A 17,609-nucleotide genomic window follows, 5' to 3' on the forward strand; every position below is an offset into this window, starting at 1 on the left:
AGTATCTAGATATAATGACTAAAAGTGAGAAAACTCCTCTGTTTAAAAATTTTTCTGAAAGCTATGTGATTGAAATGGGAAATAATCCAAGAAATTAACTAGAACATAATTTAGAGAAGAAAAACCAGTCTATATAGATCACAACTGCTCCTGCTGTCTTTATTATCTGTGAAACTATCAAACTGATAAAAGTAAAAATATTTCGGGGTTTTTTTGTTTTTTTTTTTTTTTCTTTTTAATTATTTGAGGCTCAAGGCACACATATCTAAGTGTCTTCAAAAATCTTTTTCAAAAGAACAAGTTGCAGTAGTATTTCTAGTATACTGGGCACTGTTCACTCTGTCTTTAAAACATATATAATGGTAACTTCTACAAGGTCTATTTTCATTACACATCCTGTGGGATAGGATGCTTGATTTGATATGTGAGTATACTGATCCAGCATGGCAAGTCCAATGTTCTTAGATTCCTTCACTGTTCATTTTTTTTTTTTTATTAAAGGCCATGTAGAAAGAAACTTGGCAAATGCTCTCAGTGAAGAGATGAAATTCTGAGACACGACTTTTAAGTAGATTGATGTTGAAGCACTGTGCAGGTAACATCAAAGGAGATTTACAATAGAACCACTAGATCAGTTTTAATTACTGTTTTAAGTTCTTGTTTATACAGAAAAATTTGTCATCTGTTCTCAGTTGTGGAAGAGTAGAAGAGCTGCTTATGGCAAGAAAAAAGAGCTTGACTCAGCATTTTGTCCTTTTTTTCTAAAAAGATTCCAGTATAGCCTGGGGTAGCATTATAATGAGGCATGTTACTGTTAAGGGAATAATGTAGCATGTCCTATAGGTCCAAATCTCAGGCGTTAAAAACCATTTCTCATGATTGCTATCTATCAGGTGCAATTCTAAAAAGAATTTTTTGTACATCCCATGCCAAAATTCCCTATTTAGGCTATAAAATAAAAACTCACTTTACTTTGCTAATATATTTCATGTTATTATTCATCTTATCAGAATTTTTTTTTTTGCACTGAACATCAGACACCACATCATAATTTTTTTTCCTCCACATAAGCATAAGTTATGAAAAAAACAATAATGGAAATAGAACAGGGTATCATGAACAACAGATTTTTATGGACCTTTGCCATTAAGTCTTGAAACAATGGTGGTGGACCGGTCAGTCCCAGTATTAGATCACCATAACCATTCCCAGAGGTTGTACATTTAAAAGGATCACAAAACAACTTCAAAAATATCTGAACCAAAAAACACTCAAAGAAGAGAGAGCTCACAAGAGAGATCAGAAGGCTTAAATTCTTTCAGATTATCAAGATGAAAAAATTATTTGATTAAAGAAAAAATTTATTTCACAAAGCAGAAATATTTAGTAATGCAAGGGAAATAATTTATTAATAAAGTCTCTAATAAAAATATGGATAACCAACAAGTTCAAATAAAAAATAAGGTGTTCCTTTTAGTGGTATAAACAATGTTCATTTTAGTGGTTTGAGCCACTAGAACAAAATATTAAGGAGAATAGAAGATGTTTTACATTCGTGTTGCAACTTGAAGTGTTAGGGTTTTTGGAGAATACTTGGAGTTAATGGTTGTGGAACATGTGGAACATGCCCATAGGGTAACCCAGTTTGACTGTGTGAACATTATGCAGGGCCTTAAATTAATCTCCATTTGAAATGGGCCATTTTTTGATAAAAATGTTACCTTAAAAATATTTAAAGTGGTTTTATAATCTGAAAGAAAAAAAAAATAAAATAGGACTTCAGGTGGTTACAGTTTGCTGTTTGATTGACATAAGAGACAATGTATGCCATTTTATCAGCCTCTAGGAATTAAGATAGATTTCTTCTAGATAAAGTACCAACAGGGTGGAAAAAGTAATGTGAAAGTTTTCCCTACAGAAGAAACTTTAAGAAACACAGATCTTCAGCAGAGGATTTACATTCTGAATGAGGTACAGGAGGGAATAGCATCATACTGAGGAAATGTCTTGAAACATACAACACTCACACATCTGACTTTGGTGGGAGGCTTTTTTCCTTCTCCTGGCACTTGTCAGAGGAATGACCATTTGATGACTATATTTATGTTGAAAATCTTGAAAATTCCTCAAAATAACCTTTATTCTGAATCACTGCAGGTTAGGATTGTTGGGAGAATGTTCATAGAGTGATTGAAGGAAAAATAAATGTGAACCCTGTCTTGAAAAGGAAATTTCTCTTTCTTCTATTTTTAATATAGTTAATATTGTGAAAATATTGTAAGATGGGAGTTTTTTCCATTTTAAGCTGTATATATTGGATCCTTTGTTCCAGCTCTATGAAAGTGTCACATTTAGCACAACAAAAGCATGCACTGTTTTCTTTCCTACTATCAGAGGAAACATAAAGGGATCATCCTTTGTTGGTCCTGAGCTAAAACTAATTTTATTGCTCTGATCAAATTCCTTATCTATAAGAAATAATTGATTGAAACAGTCTGTTGCCTATAACTTCTCCTGAACTCAAACACTGCAGTTTTATTTAGGTACTGTAAGGTTTGAGCATCTGCAGCATGTGATCTAAAAGCTTAAATCACTCAGGTTGAAGTAATAAAATATAAGCAATTCTGTTCCCTCTATGCCATCAGAAGTAGATGTTTGAGAAATCAACATTCTATTCTCTAGTGTGATTTGGTGGTTTGTAGCAGACAGCATCTTGTATCTACTACATTATACTTTATGTATACTTCTAATATATATTAGAACACACAAATATTGGAGGGGATTCCTTCTGTGCTGTAAATTGTTTGGAAACTGATAATGCCATATTTGACATAGAATGACTCTTCCAATCTGTTCTTTTTAAAGAGTTTATACAAAAAATTACACAGAATGTTCTGAGTTGGAAGAGATCCACAAGGATATCCTGGCCGTGCACAGGGGAACCTCAAGAATATGCCTGAGAGCATTATTCAAATGATTTATTTTTTTTTAAGTATATTTTTTTTTTTAAATTTTGTGCCTTTTAGTGCCTCTCAATTTTGTTTTCAATACCTTGAACTTACTCTAAACATTTGTCCATCTATTTAACACAAAACAAGTAATGGTTTGATCAGAGACAAGTTACTGGCTTAATTAAAGGGGAAACAAATGAAATGTAATGGTTTCCCATGCATATGTAGCATCTAATGGTCTCAGTATCATGAATTCTGTAACTAGAATAATAGCAACCCATTTTCTATATAGAAAGTCAATTCAATTAACCTTTCACTCAGCTCCTCACTGTAGTTTCTTTCTGTGGCTCAAGTGAATTTTTCTGGATGTGTTACTCATAGTGGAAGCCATTTGCTAACATCTCCTGTGAGATTTATGTGTTGTTTTAACCTTATTTTACTCTGTGCTCTGCCTTGCAGTCCCCATTGAGAACTCCTGCTACAACTAGTGTGGGTACACAGAGTAAGAGCAGAAATTCTGTGAGATGAAGACATAGCAACAGCCAGCCATCTGACCATGTGATTAAAGGATCCAGAAATCAAAGGACAGTGATCTGCTGACTCTATTTTTATGAAACTTAAGCTTAGAAAAAATGTTTTTTGAACTTCCAAGAATTGCAACTCTTTCATAGCAACTATTTTATAAAAACTTTTACTCAGAAAGTTGTACATACATAAATCATTAAATTAATTCCTAGTTCCCAGAGAAGTAGAATAATATAGAAACTCAAACTGCAATATTTATTATGAAATAAACAACTAACTAAATAAACTACTGGTGATACATGCTCCAATCCAGAAACCCTCACAGACATTTATCTAAAAATGTCCATGATTTATTTTAGAATTCTAATAAATAGGATGGATTAGTGAATTTTGTATCACTGTGTATTTACTCTGAACACTAAGTGCTATTAATATATATCATCAATTCAAAAGTTCAATCTTCTGTGCAAACAAGCTACTTTGAACTTCAACATTTTTCTGTGTTGACAGCACTGACCTTTATCAAGAAAAGCAACTTCATTAAAATTAAAATTAAATATTTGAGATGTTACATTCACAGCAAGAAAGCCTGACTTCCTGAGGACAAATCACCTTCAATTTCAGGTCTTTGTTAGTGTTGATCATTTTGTGGTGTTGATAAACAAAACAAAAGGCCTTTTTGAGCAGAGATGCATGAAGAGGGAAAGCACATGGCTCAGTCCAGTATGGAAAATCACCCCTGGTTCAGCTAAGGAAGCCAACAACCTGCAGCAAGGTCTGTTGTTTACAGCAGCAGTCAGGAACCTGTGCAGCACCATGTTGCCTGATCTTTACCATGGCAGTAAAATGTGTGTGTCTTTCACTGACCTGTGTCCATTGCTGTGCTTGCCCACTGGCAAGGCTGAGAGATATTCAAGAACCATCTGGACACAAACCTGTGCAATGTTTTCTAGGATAACCCTGACTGAGCGCGTTGGGTGAAACAGACGATCCCACTGTGGCTCCCTCCAATCTTACCCATTCTGTGATCCTGTGATTCTGTGTTTCTGTGATTCTTCACTGACCTGGGGATCATGCTTCCCCTCTGCTTGCAGCCCCAGGCGTGCTGCACATCACACCTCCTAGCTCAAGTGTGGAGCCCAAACACACAGAGCTTGTGACTTCTCCTGTTTTCTTGTGAAATGCTCTTCTATCACTCATTCCCTGCCCTACTCATCTGCTTCACACTGGGACCATAGAGAAGGCCCAAGGGGAAGAGGGTTAGAAGCCAAAAAGTAATGTTAAGGCTCATTTCATGAAACTGCCCACTGGGATGGTCAGAATCACAAGCCAGAGCAGCTCACTGATTCAAGTGGGGGACAGAGGACTGCCAAAAGTATTACCTACTTAGGTCATGCATGCCATGTTTTGGTGGGTCTGAGTCTGCCTGAGAGCAGGATGTCTGGAGTCACCTTAAAATTATCCACACATACAGACACAATGGTGATTGCTGCAGAACACTGAACCAGAGATCTGCTCTGAGTAACTGGCTGTGTGTGCCCCTGCATAGGTGGGAGGATAATTTCAGGGAGAAAAAGGTCAACTTCAAAGTTATTTTTCAAAGGAAGCATGAGTTTTGCTGGAACAGGAATATGTGTTTGGAAATATCTCATTTAGTAACTTTCACTCAGGAAACATGAATTCTTCTGATGACAGAGTTATTTGTTAACACTTTTTTTTTGCCTTTAGAGCTTTAGAGTCTGGGTATGAAAAAGGGGACAGAAATTGTTTGCAAGCATTTAACACCAGAGGGGCAATGAAGCACAAAAGAGCAGAAGAGGTAAAAGATACACAGTAGATTGCTATTTGCAAGCATTTTAATGCAGTGTCTATCAAATGACTCACACAAGCGCAACATAACCTGAAAATATTCCTGCTCAGGCCCAAAACGGTAGATAATTTTAACATCCACACAGAAGATTAAAGTTTCACCTTAATCTAAGGTCCAAGTGAACAAGAGACTTCTGGTTTTTTTTGTTTGGTTGGTTGGTTTTTTTTGTTTTGTTTTGTTGTTTTGTGTGGTTTTTTGTTGTTGGTGGGTTTTTTTGGTTTTTTTGGTTTTGTTTTTTTTGTGGATTGGAATCATTTAGGACATTTTCTTGAGTTCAAAAAATTAGAAAGTATAGACTATAGATATAGTCAGAAGTCAAATAAAACTGCTTATCTTTTGGATTTATACCCTAAGGCAAAACTACTCAGAGGAAGGCAAGGAAGCTAACACAGGCCATGTTCTTTGGATCTAAAAGTTAAAACCAGTATCCTTATAATGTCATTATGTATCCACAGGGAACAAGAAAACAAACATGTAGATTACAAGTCACTACCTTATTTCAAGTCTACGTTACAATGGATTGGTTTTTTGTAAGGAGCAGAAGTAGCTACTGAAATATTTTTTTTTTAAAAGATAATTCAAGTTAGAAATGGGAATCCTTTTGTTGGTTCTCTCTCCTGCTTAGCAGGCAGCTTAGCTTCCTGTTCCTCTATTCCTTCATTGACTAAATTCTGAAGATATTAAACAGATACCCTGTGGATTTTTCCCCCACATGAGTACATTTCTGATTGGATTCTCAGGGTTTGGAATTATTGCTTGTGTCTGTAACAGGAGGTTAAATGTACCGATATGTCCTCTGGCCTGAAGCCTGACCTGGCTGAGACAAAATGGTCTATTTTGAAAGCTCCTAGCTTTCAAAGTGGATCATGTTACCATGATCAAGTTACTTGTTTGGAAATTTCCTGGGTCTACTCTTAAACAGTACTGGGGAATTGTTTGTTGCCTTGCAAAACCAAGCCAGGTACATCTAACAGTTTAATAGGGTAGATGATTGCAAGCTAGTGCTCATTCTCTAAAGCTGAATATAGGGTACAGGTGTGTCTTTCAAGTCAGCCAACAGCCCAGACTGCTGCTCCTCTTGGCTGCTGGGAGGAGATGTGGGGCTTTTGCTGAGGCTGGGCCATTGAATATAGAAAAGAGGTCATCATGAGGGCTGAGTCTGTGCAGTGCTGGTACTAAATGTATTAGTGGACTTGAGTACCAACATCTGGCTCTTTCTGTTGTACTTTCAAAATTCACCTCAGAAACAACTGGGAATTAATTTGTTCCCAATTTTCCCTTTTTAAAAGATTTTGTCTTTATAAAAGTCTCAGAACAGGATTACCCTTTTGAATATATGAACAAGCATCTCACAGGTCAGAATCTGGCATCCTTTCACATTACTCACAAAGTCCTGCCTGCTGGACAAAGAAATACATGCCTACTTGGAATGCCTCTCCTTTTTTGATTTAAGTATAGCAGGCTTGAAAAATGCCTCAAGTTTTAAACTGAAGAGTAGTATGCAAAGAATAGTTTCCCCCACAAATTTTAATTGTGTTAAAAGCTGAAACAGAGTATTACTGGGAGGAAAGCTAAGGAAATAAGTGAAAAAATTTGTTTCATCAGTGTAAAAAATGGTTTATGAATATGATTATCCTTATCTCTGGGATTAAAATGTCAGTGTTTATTTTTCTTAATGTACATATAACTCCAAGTAGAATTATTTTTACTGTGATTTTCTATTCACATTCCTCCACAACTGGGAAAGGAGGAGAAAGACTATGTTAAAAAGAATTGAAATTTCTGAGATGGCCAGAAGACCTTAATCAGGAAACTCACCCTTTCTCTGCCCTTAACATTAGAAAGATTAAATTTTAATAGCTAAATATCTCACCACTGTTAAATGTTCAGTTCTGCCTTCCAGTACTGATTTACATACAAAAAATACTGTGCCAGAAAATGCTCAGACAGAATAAAGATGCCTGAGTAAAAAAACCCCTCTAATTGTAACAATGTATTTCATATAAACTTTATACTGAATAAGTCATAGAGTACAAAAAATGTAAATGTTAGATTTCTATCCTGAAGACATCTACAAATGAAGTAGTGATTTCAGAATAACTTGCAGGACTGCTGGGGTGTGAGTCATCTTTTGGCTTTGGGGTTGGAGTTTTTGACATCTCGATTATGTTTTTCTGTGTTTGCTATAAAAGCAATCTAGATCAATAGCTCATGTGGAGACACCTATCTCATAGCTCCACCTGTCACTGAATCCCAGAACAAAATCCATGTGCTCTCTTTTTAACATTATTCAAATTATCTGCTTTTTGGTTTCAAATTCATTTTCTACAAAAACAATAGATCAGATTATGTTAAATTTATCTGTTAATACTTTATGAGAACATTAAGGAAAAGTCCTAGCTCATTAAATATCATAAATAGATTTAAAAATTTATTAAAATGGAAAGACACAAAGTAGCATATTCCACTTTTTACTGTTCAACTGTAATATTATCTTTATTTTGTTTTTAATTACAATTATTGACAAATGAGAACAAGTAAATATTCTCTGAATGTAGCAGAGTATTTTATTACAAAAATAAGCACAGAAATAGTGTCATAAATGAGTCAGTAGAAGAAATGGAGGCATAGAAATGTACTAAGGATGATTGATATGTGTTAGACTTCTGTTTTGGGTAAGTGGAACTGCCCTTGGAAACATCAGCTCTGTAAGAGGGGTGCAGGTAATAAGATGCCAAACTCTGTAACAAATGTATATATCTGTTCAGATTACTTTTATTTCTGCTTCCACTTGCTTTACTTGGTAAAGCTAAAAAGCTGGAGGGTCAGTATGGATAAAAGATCCTATTTTACCTATCCATTGTGAAAGAGGAGACTGCAACAAAGAGTGTGGGTGGGAGAAAGGCCTGAATATAATGGCTGAAATTACACTGTGACATGTCTGGGGTTTTTTCCTATGTCACAAGCTTTTCATCTGATGACATTATAGAAAGTTTGTTGTTATTCTGAAGATGACATGAATTCTGAAAGTTTAAACATAGAGAAGATTAGAATGATTACTTGCAGATAGAATACAGACAATGAGAATAGATAGGAAAAGATGATGTGAGAATGGCATTAGTCAGTTCCCTTCTTTATTGCTTAGTCCTTTTCATTATGTGGTTTCCCTATGTACTCATCTACTCAATAGTTAAGCTAAAGATATGGATCCTTATGCAGTCAACCCATCTAGTCAATTGTCATTAGTTCCAGCTCTTATTCAAAATTTCTTTCCTGGAGCAATGAAAGAGTACTAATTCACTACTCTTTAATCATGAGTGTATAATAAGGAGTACTAATAATGTAAAGTGAAAAATAACAGCACTGAGGTGGAAAAACAAATGATCCATAGATCTAAATACATGAATGAAAAAAAAAAATTATATTAACCTACTTCTGGTAAAAATTGTCATTACCAAAATTCTCATATTCTCTTATGAAATATTCATCATCCATATATTTTCCCTTACCAGTCCAATAAACTGTAATCACAGTTCAAGGCTTGTGAACAATCTCAGAATACCCAAAGATATTTAAGCAAGTGAATACACAGTCTCTTGGCTCTAAATGTGTTCTCTAAAACTTCACCAAAAATCTTTATTGAATAATATGAAAAAGCTTCTGTGCATCACCCTGCAAAGTCTTCTTGATAGCCAGGCAGTCTAGTGACTGACTGCCATGCAGAAACCATCCACACCAGTGAGGAGTTCCTCTTCCTTTCTCTTTCAGTTCTGCTCTGTACATATTGCTCTCATGTTTCAATAAATTCAGAAATGTCCTTGAACAAAATGGATGCAACAACTTTCATGGTATCTCAGCTTTCTTGTTTGATAACAGATGGGACCAAAATCCTCTCTTTTTTCTGGGGCTGTTTAAACTTCTGAATACACTTTTAAAAGAAACACGTCCATGGACATTCTCCCTCTCATTTCCTAATACAAATGTGTGCTCCCTAACCTCTGATACTTCAAGGTTTATGCAGAAATAATTACATATTGCAATTATTTAATTTATAAACTCAATAAATTGAGTTGAAGGAAGAATAAGCTGAATAAATAAGTATTGTCAGCAGAAATGTTAACTAAATGATCTGGAAGGCTGACCTTGGAGTCAGGAGTATTTCAATAAATGTGAGAGTTTTGGTCTTCTGGCAAGCATAGGAACAGAACACAGGACTCTGGCTTGTTTTATTCCTATCAAAAAGTTAAGATTACAGCTGTTTGAAGGCAACATGACTAAGCCTTCCTTTTCTTGAATTCAGCCAGTGGTTAAATATTTACAGCAAAATGTCAGTTTAAAGAAAGCTCATGTCTTGAAAGACAGAAAAGTATACTGGTGGGGCTGAATCCCAGAGATGATCATGCTAGACTGCAAATATATGATACTGTTCAATAAATCATTTCTAGACTCAGCCTAAAGGGATGAAGTATAACCTTACTCTGTTTTGAATATTGTCAATCCTCAGTTATAGGTCTGAGCTGCTAATTGATAAAAGCCTATTGAAATCTTAGGTGGAAAAGCCACCCTTTGATTGTGTTATTAAATGCTATGAGCTTGACTGACATCATACAGGGGAGGTGGGAAGGAGTAATGAAGGGTTATAGTCCCTGGTATTGTCTTAGAAAATTATATACAGGAGTTTTAATGGGTGTCTATAACTGAGAGTTCAATCCAATTCAATTGTCTTGCATGTATTTTTAGAGTAGAGCTTAGAAATTTTTATTGTTAACAGAAGCAAAGAGTAATCACAAAAGAGTGGCCCAGAAATATCTTCAGGTGCGAAATATTCCCATGCCCCTTAATGGTTGTAATTAAAGTTCAATGAGGAAATTAATTATAACTGGTTTTATTAGATGAGACAGAGGAGCTAACATTGCAGTATTCAACGTACCTTCAGTCAAAATTTTTCCAGCAACAAAACATATTAATGTTATTTGCAATATACTACTAATGTACAGCCTCCATTTCCATTTTCCCTTAAGAAAGTTTCTAATTAATTTTAAAGATCATTAAACAGTTGAATGTTTTTCATATATGTATTAATGGTTATTGATACTAAGTATTTAAGTAAAGCATCACTTTTCTCTTGATCTTTCCATGCATATTCAGTTCTGAACATTGGTGCTCCTTGCAGGGCTAAGGAATCTATTGAGTTTCTTGGAATTATTTTAATTTCTACACTTACGAGTGAGCTGCTGATAACAGCTACAGCCTCCTGTTATCAAACCTAATGTTTTAGGAATAAAGCAGTAGCCCTGTTTAAATCAATACATGAATCAGTAAAATCATGTGAAGTTGTTATATGATCCATTCTGTGCACAATGTGTGTCAACAATTTTGATCTAAAGTGTCAGCTAAGGTTTCTGCAGTGTTTGTGTGGGAACTGATTTAGTATTTATGACCAGAAGATGCTGAAACCTTGCATTTTAGAAAATGGCTTTGTTAGGTTACCTGGCAATCTTGCAATAAACTCAAATGGAGGATAGATTCCTCAACTGATTTACTACTACTAGAAAGGAACGAATATATTTATTTGGACTTACCCCAGGTTAAAATATTGAATAATTTTGAAAATACTGGATAAGATAGAATAATATTGAATATTGAAAAATATTTATAATATTGAAAAATATTGAATAATTGTCTCTAAATGGAGGCTCTGATAGTGAGATCACTGAATTGTGTTCAGCTGCCTATTAACTTTAAACTTCCTCTGTGATTCTGTGTCAAATTCATGAAGTAATTTAGTTGCATTTGTTCCAATGCAGATTCCTAAATTAAGATTTAGGCATCACTGAGAACCTTGAAACTTCCTGCTCTTAAACTCCCTATATCTGACATCTTAAGGGCTACAGCAGTGTTTGGTACACAAATACTTCTGCTTAGGTTTATTTATATTACCTTTAGGAGGTGTGAACACACCTTCCTGGTACTGAACAAAACCATTACTACCCACAACTTGAAGCCCTAGAATCTTCACATATTAAGGTTTTAGTTGCCTGTAATATCTTTAGCTGTGGCTCTTTTTTAAAGTTGGGCTTTTGACCCTTGGTAGGGGACATCCATTCCTTAAGCAAGAAATCCCAATTCCAGCTGGCAAGAAATGTTTTGGGGGGAAAAACATGAGTTTTCTATAGCCTTCCACACTGAAGTCTGCAATAGGGTTGGGCAAGATAGGGAAAATAATCTCTTAGGAACAGAGAAATGAGAGGAGTCTTGAAAATCCAGATTTTTACAATATATGTCCTAAGGTATGACACTGGGTTTCTCAAATGAACACTCCAGGCAAGACCTTCTAATGATGCTCACTTTTTTCTCAGCCTGGGGAACCCACCCAGTTTGTGTGCATGGTGAATTGTGATCTTTCTGAAGGACAGCACTGGCCTGTCTTGAATCTCCAAAGAGAGTGGGGAAAAAAGTGTCTAAACTGAATTCTGGTCTAGAATAGGTGCATCTCCTGAGAATTTTCTATCTCTTTCTAAATTTTTCAAATTATTAGAGTCTGTGAATAATTTTGTTTTATTTTTTTTTCTTTTCCCATATTCTTTTTAGAAATCTGAAGGCAAAAGATTTCATTTGGTGACAAGAGTTCTAAAATATTTCCTACTGAAACATTTAGCAGTGTCACACTAGTACTTTTTTGAAATTCCCTTAGTTTATGACTACATTTAGTTTTTCCCATGTTGCAAAAAAATGATTGAGAAATTATGAAAATGAGGAATGATGTGGGAAACATTAGTTAGAGATAAATAAAATGTCTTGTTCTAAATGCATTGTGCTTACCTATTCTGGCAAGATGGAATATTAAGGAACTCTTTGTAAAGATTCACACTGAAATTGATTTTTTAAAAATATAAATTCTTCTTATTGAGTTTACTTAAATTACTCATTTTTAAAAAAATTGATGCTGTCTTACAGTTCAAACCTTCAAAGTACAAGCTGTTGTTTAAGGGCTGCATGATTTCTACTGACTTCAAAAGGAACTGAAGTATTTCAGCATCATAGCTCTTCCTTGGTTCTCTTGGTTTAAAGCTGTCCAAAATCCTAACTGTCATGAGAGCAATTAAACCCAAATAGATGTAGGTATCTGGACTTTAGGATAAACTCTATTTCCAAGTGCTCCTTTCCTTAGGAAAAAAAAAAAAAAATCACATTTTTCAGTGATTTAATGTGTATTTCAGCCTGGCTGTTCACTAATCACAAAAAAAAAATACTGCTGTGTTTTTAAGAAAATGCAGCTGGACTCTCTCATCATAGTTTTTATCACTGTTGCTTGCAGAAATACACTTTAACGATTAAACTAATGCATAACAGCATTGAAATGTAACTCCAGTTACTCTCAAAAAAAAAAACTATAACAATGGAAAGCAATGGAGCTGGGAATAATGAAATTGTGATCCTCTGCATTTTTGAGGCTTTGAGTACACTTGCTCTTAGAAACAATTGATGTGCAAACAATTCCATCTGAATTAATGTATAGCACACAATTGAAATAGATGCTGTAAGCCTGCTCAACTCAATACAGTATGAATTTGACCTATTCCATACATGATTTCAATGTAATAAATTTTGTATTGTTTGGTACTCTTTGTGTAATGTCTAACATTATTACATTTCCTGCCTAAGGGATAAAAGTAGGTTGAATGTTTTGTTTCCTTTGAAGAGAAACAATGCAACAGGTGATTGCTCCTTTCCATTATTAGTCTTTCAGTTTTAAATTAACATATAAATTTTAGTTTCTTTCTTCATATTTTATGTAGAGGTTCTTCTAATGCAGTGTAACAAAAGAAGAACAGTGGCATTTTAAAAATACAGAAGAATATTTTCTGTCCAGAGACAAATGGACAAAGAAAACTAAGAATTATTTTAGCATAAAAATTTCATATAAATTTGCTCTCTTTTCAAAAAGGGAAATTCCCTGAAGAAAAAACCACAGATCTACTAAAAAATTTATGTTTATGTCTACTGCAGTGCTTTGCCTTTTGTTGTTGACCTAGCCTGACTCAGTCAGAGGAAAGATTCCACCATCAACCATCATATTTCAATCAGACCTCAAATGGATAAAATGATATTAAGATCCACATACCTTAGTATTACACAAGCGTTATGTGTAGACTGTTATAGGAACAGAAAGTAATCACTGAGTAATATACACCAAGAAGGATTCAATGATAGTTAAGTGCAGAGCCTATCTGATGTCCTATCCACTTAAACAGACCTTCAGGAGGTGGAAAATTGAGAAATATTTATAGATATAAATAGCATATATATATATATAGATATAAACAGATATATACATATATAGATATAGTACCAAACCAAACACTGTTTATTTCATGTTTCAGTAGGAACAAAATTAAGCCCTTTTTTGTAATATCAAATGCAAAACATATACTATTACTAGACATGAAATTTAAAAGTCTGGTTTACTTACTGCTCTGTGGTGGTGCGTTTTTATTTATTTATTGTACGGTTTTAAGAATTTTGTATTTCCCCGATGGTTTGTTCCTGGTTTCCCCCATTTGCTGTATTGGTACATCCTTTTGTTCTGTTTTCCCGCCTGGTCCCCCTTTCCCGCCTTCCCAGTACCTGTCCGTCATCCCCAAAACTGCCAAGTCATCCCCCTGACCCCTCCCAGGTACCTTGTCCATCACCCGGTGTTCCTTCCCCTCTGTCCAGAAACTTCTCCACTGGGCACCGAGTGATTGGACGAGGGCCTGGGGCCACTCCCATGTCCCCTTCCCATTGGACCAGGCGGAATCACCCTACCGTGGAGCCACTCCCTTCCCCATCTCCCATTGGTTGTCCCTCCCTGATTTCCACTCCCATTCCCTTCCCAAAACCTATAATTGCCTGCCCCGAACCCCACTCGGGGTTCCAGCTTGGGGGGGTTTCCAGTTGTGTATCTTCTTTGCGTTGGCCACGTTGGCCCTAGATTAAAGAAGACTTTTACCTCAGCTGGTTCCGGCTTTTCCTTGCCGCCATCGGGCAGCCGCTGCTAATTCAGGACCCACGGGGACACCTCTCAAACCCCATCAGGGCGCAGCGAGAGGTGCCTCATTGCCCGTCCTCACCCCAGGTGCCGAGCTAGCCGGGGTTGAGCGCAACATCAGAGGGCATTTGGGGCTGGGGAGCGCGGCACTGCTCCCTGTTGTTATTTAGAACATAGGACACAATTTAGCAAATATAGTGCAGGAAGGAAAAAAATGTAAAAGTGTAATTTCCTGGGCAAACTCCTGTTCTATATTGCTTTAATGCTATGCTTTTTATTTACCTTGAGACAACAAGGAACACTGACACAGAAGGTAGGCAGACCAGATATACATCTACTTCTTACAACCCCTTCTTTCTGCAAATACTATACCCTGCCTGAGCAGCTGCAATTACACACTGAGTGGTGCACAAAGTAGAGGTTTCAATTGAACCACACATACAGGTGAAGATAAGTATATGTGTAATGTTGGGAGGACTGGACTTGAAACTTTTCTAGTTACTGACATCTTGAAGACACATTTTTTTTTCTAAAATACCTGCTATTTTTAGTGGAAAAGCTGTTATTTTCTCAACAAAACAGTGCAGAAAACAAGTGACTATAGCCAAATTTTTCATTGGTTTAAGTTGGAAAGAGAAGCTTAGAGAACCATCACCTATTTGAAAATAAATCCTTGAAATGGACACCGGCTTTTAGGGTTATTTCCAGTACACACTAAAATAAAACACTCCAGAATGACTCTGTTGTACTGATGACCCTGCTGCAATGGAGACCAGAAAATGGTATATTAGCTGGCCTAAAATGCAAGACAGCAATATCCTACCTAGGGCTACAATTTATAAGTTAGTATTTAGATAGATTCAATTGTTTGGCTAGATGACACTTAAAATGATATTTCATTAATTATGACAAGGCTGATGTTCCCATGAATATTTGTTTGTTTGTTTGCTTCTTTTTCCAGGCTCTAGGTAGGAATGGAAAAAAGAGGAAGACAGCTGATCTAGGACAACCTGGTTTCCTGCCTATTGGAAATGAAAAATACATGTAGCTATAGCTAATCTGTCGGGATTTTTTTTTTTTTTTAGAGTACAAAACTGCCACATATAATCAGCGTCTGAATCAGTGGCTATTCTTTCTTTGTAAAGATAGAATGACTTTGAAATGCTGCCTCCTCATACCCCTTTATTTCTCTGCCCTGGGCAGGCATTTTATGGTTCAATGGGAACTGGAGCAAGAGGGAGTCTGAACTCAAATCATCTAGGCTATCTGCTGTCTAAAGCAGAATATTCTTCTTCCTTTACAGTGCTGAATTTAAGTCATCTCTGTCCCTTTATGTTTCCTAAAATTTTTCCCTGATCTCCTAGTTGTGAAAACACCACTCAGCTGAAGACATCAACTTGTATGGAAAACTTCAGAAATCCTTGTTGCTGAGACCATAACATGGAAGTAAAAATAAAAGACTGAATACAGAAGATAAATCTAGGTTATCTATTAATTCAGAAGAAAAATCTAGATTATATATTAATTTTTTAACTGCAGCTGATGCTTCAAGTCTTACAACCACTGAGAAAGTGATTTTTGTTGGAGAGGGAGAGGATGTGAAAGTTTGAAAGAGCCCCTTAGCAATGCAGGTTTTGATTTGTCATTTTGACTAATTACTGAACAGAGTGCTTGTGACCACAGAGGCCTGAAAGACATGCCCAGTTTCATCACTGTCTGAGAGAATTTTCAATCAGAGTCTTCTGGAAGCTTCACAAGCAATTAAACCCTGGAGTATATAAGGCACAGTTGATGCTCTCTTATTCACTCTAATTTTTCACCTGACATGATAAATACCAGAGAGATGGCTATTAAAGGTTGAAGATTTGCTCAGCAAATAGTGTAGAAGTAATCAAGCCTTGTTTATACAGATGCCTTTCAACATGGAAAACTGAATTTCAAGGGTGTATTTACCTGTACAGTTGGCATAATTAAAAAGAAACAGATACAGGCAGAACTAAATAGGTGGACTATACAGTCATGAAATGTCTCACTGGAGTTCATTCTCCTATTTTCCAGGTTCAGTGATGGGGAGAGCACTAAAATATCCTTTTCTTTCCTTATTCCTAGTGAATTTGTTCCCATACATTATGACATCAATAATCTTTGCTTTTGATTCAGGAGGGTCACAGACATTAAATGAGTATTTTGAAGCATTATATAGGCAATATGTGTGTTTAAGCAGAAGTTGAGAAGGGAGGAGAATTCAGTCTCAATGCTGATCTAAGGTCTTTAAACACTTTGTACTTCAGTTACATGACACAAAGAGGAATAGTCAGCCTCCTCTTGGCCCAAGGTCATACACAGTACACAAAACAGCTGCATCAGAGAGTGCATTTACCAAAATCATTACAGCTGCAGCTACAAACTGCATAGGTCAGGTTATGCTCTTATGTACATTAATTCTAATAGTAATTCAGGAACACAATTCAGTTCTGGTATTTTCTTTCCTGGCATAAATGAAGCCCCTATATTTGTTCTCCATATACTATATCCAATTACATTGGTTTTGCATGGCAAAGCTTTGGTGGCTGGGAAATACAGAGGTGATATCTGTGAGAAACTGCCAGAAGCTTCCCTTATGTCCAACAGAGCCAATGCCAGACAACTCCAGGATGGATGTGCTGCTGGCCAAGCCGAGCCATTCAACTGTGACGGTAGCACCACTGGGATAACACAACTAGGAAGGAGTGCAGGGAAATGCACAACAGCAACTTCAGCCAGAAAGAGAATCAAGAATGGGAAAGAAACCTCAAGGTCAATGGAGAAGGAAGGGGAGGGGTAGGTGCCAGAGTTGGGATTGCCCCAAAGCCCATGGTGCAGCCCATAGCGAGGCAGCTGTGCCCCTTCAGCCTATGGAGGACCACAGCTGGACAGATATCCTTCTGGAGCCCATGGAGGACCCCCACACTGAAGTCGGTGGATGCCTGAGGGAGGCTGTGATCCCATGGGAAGCCCTCACTCTACCTGTGTACCTGTGAAAAGAGGAGCCCATGCTAGAGCAGGTTTGTTCACAGAATTTGTTACCCTATGATGGACCTATGCTAGAGCTATCTGTTCACTCTCTGTGAACACTGTGCCACTTGCAGAGGAGCAGGTTGAAAAATCTGGAAGGAAAGTTGAGCCTGGGAAGAAAGGACAGGAGCAGGTAAGGTTTATGATTCATGTTTATATTTTATTATTGTACTCTTAT

Source organism: Lonchura striata, chromosome 3 (assembly GCF_050655825.1).
Source record: "Lonchura striata isolate lonStrDom1 chromosome 3, ASM5065582v1, whole genome shotgun sequence".
NCBI lineage: Eukaryota > Metazoa > Chordata > Aves > Passeriformes > Estrildidae > Lonchura > Lonchura striata.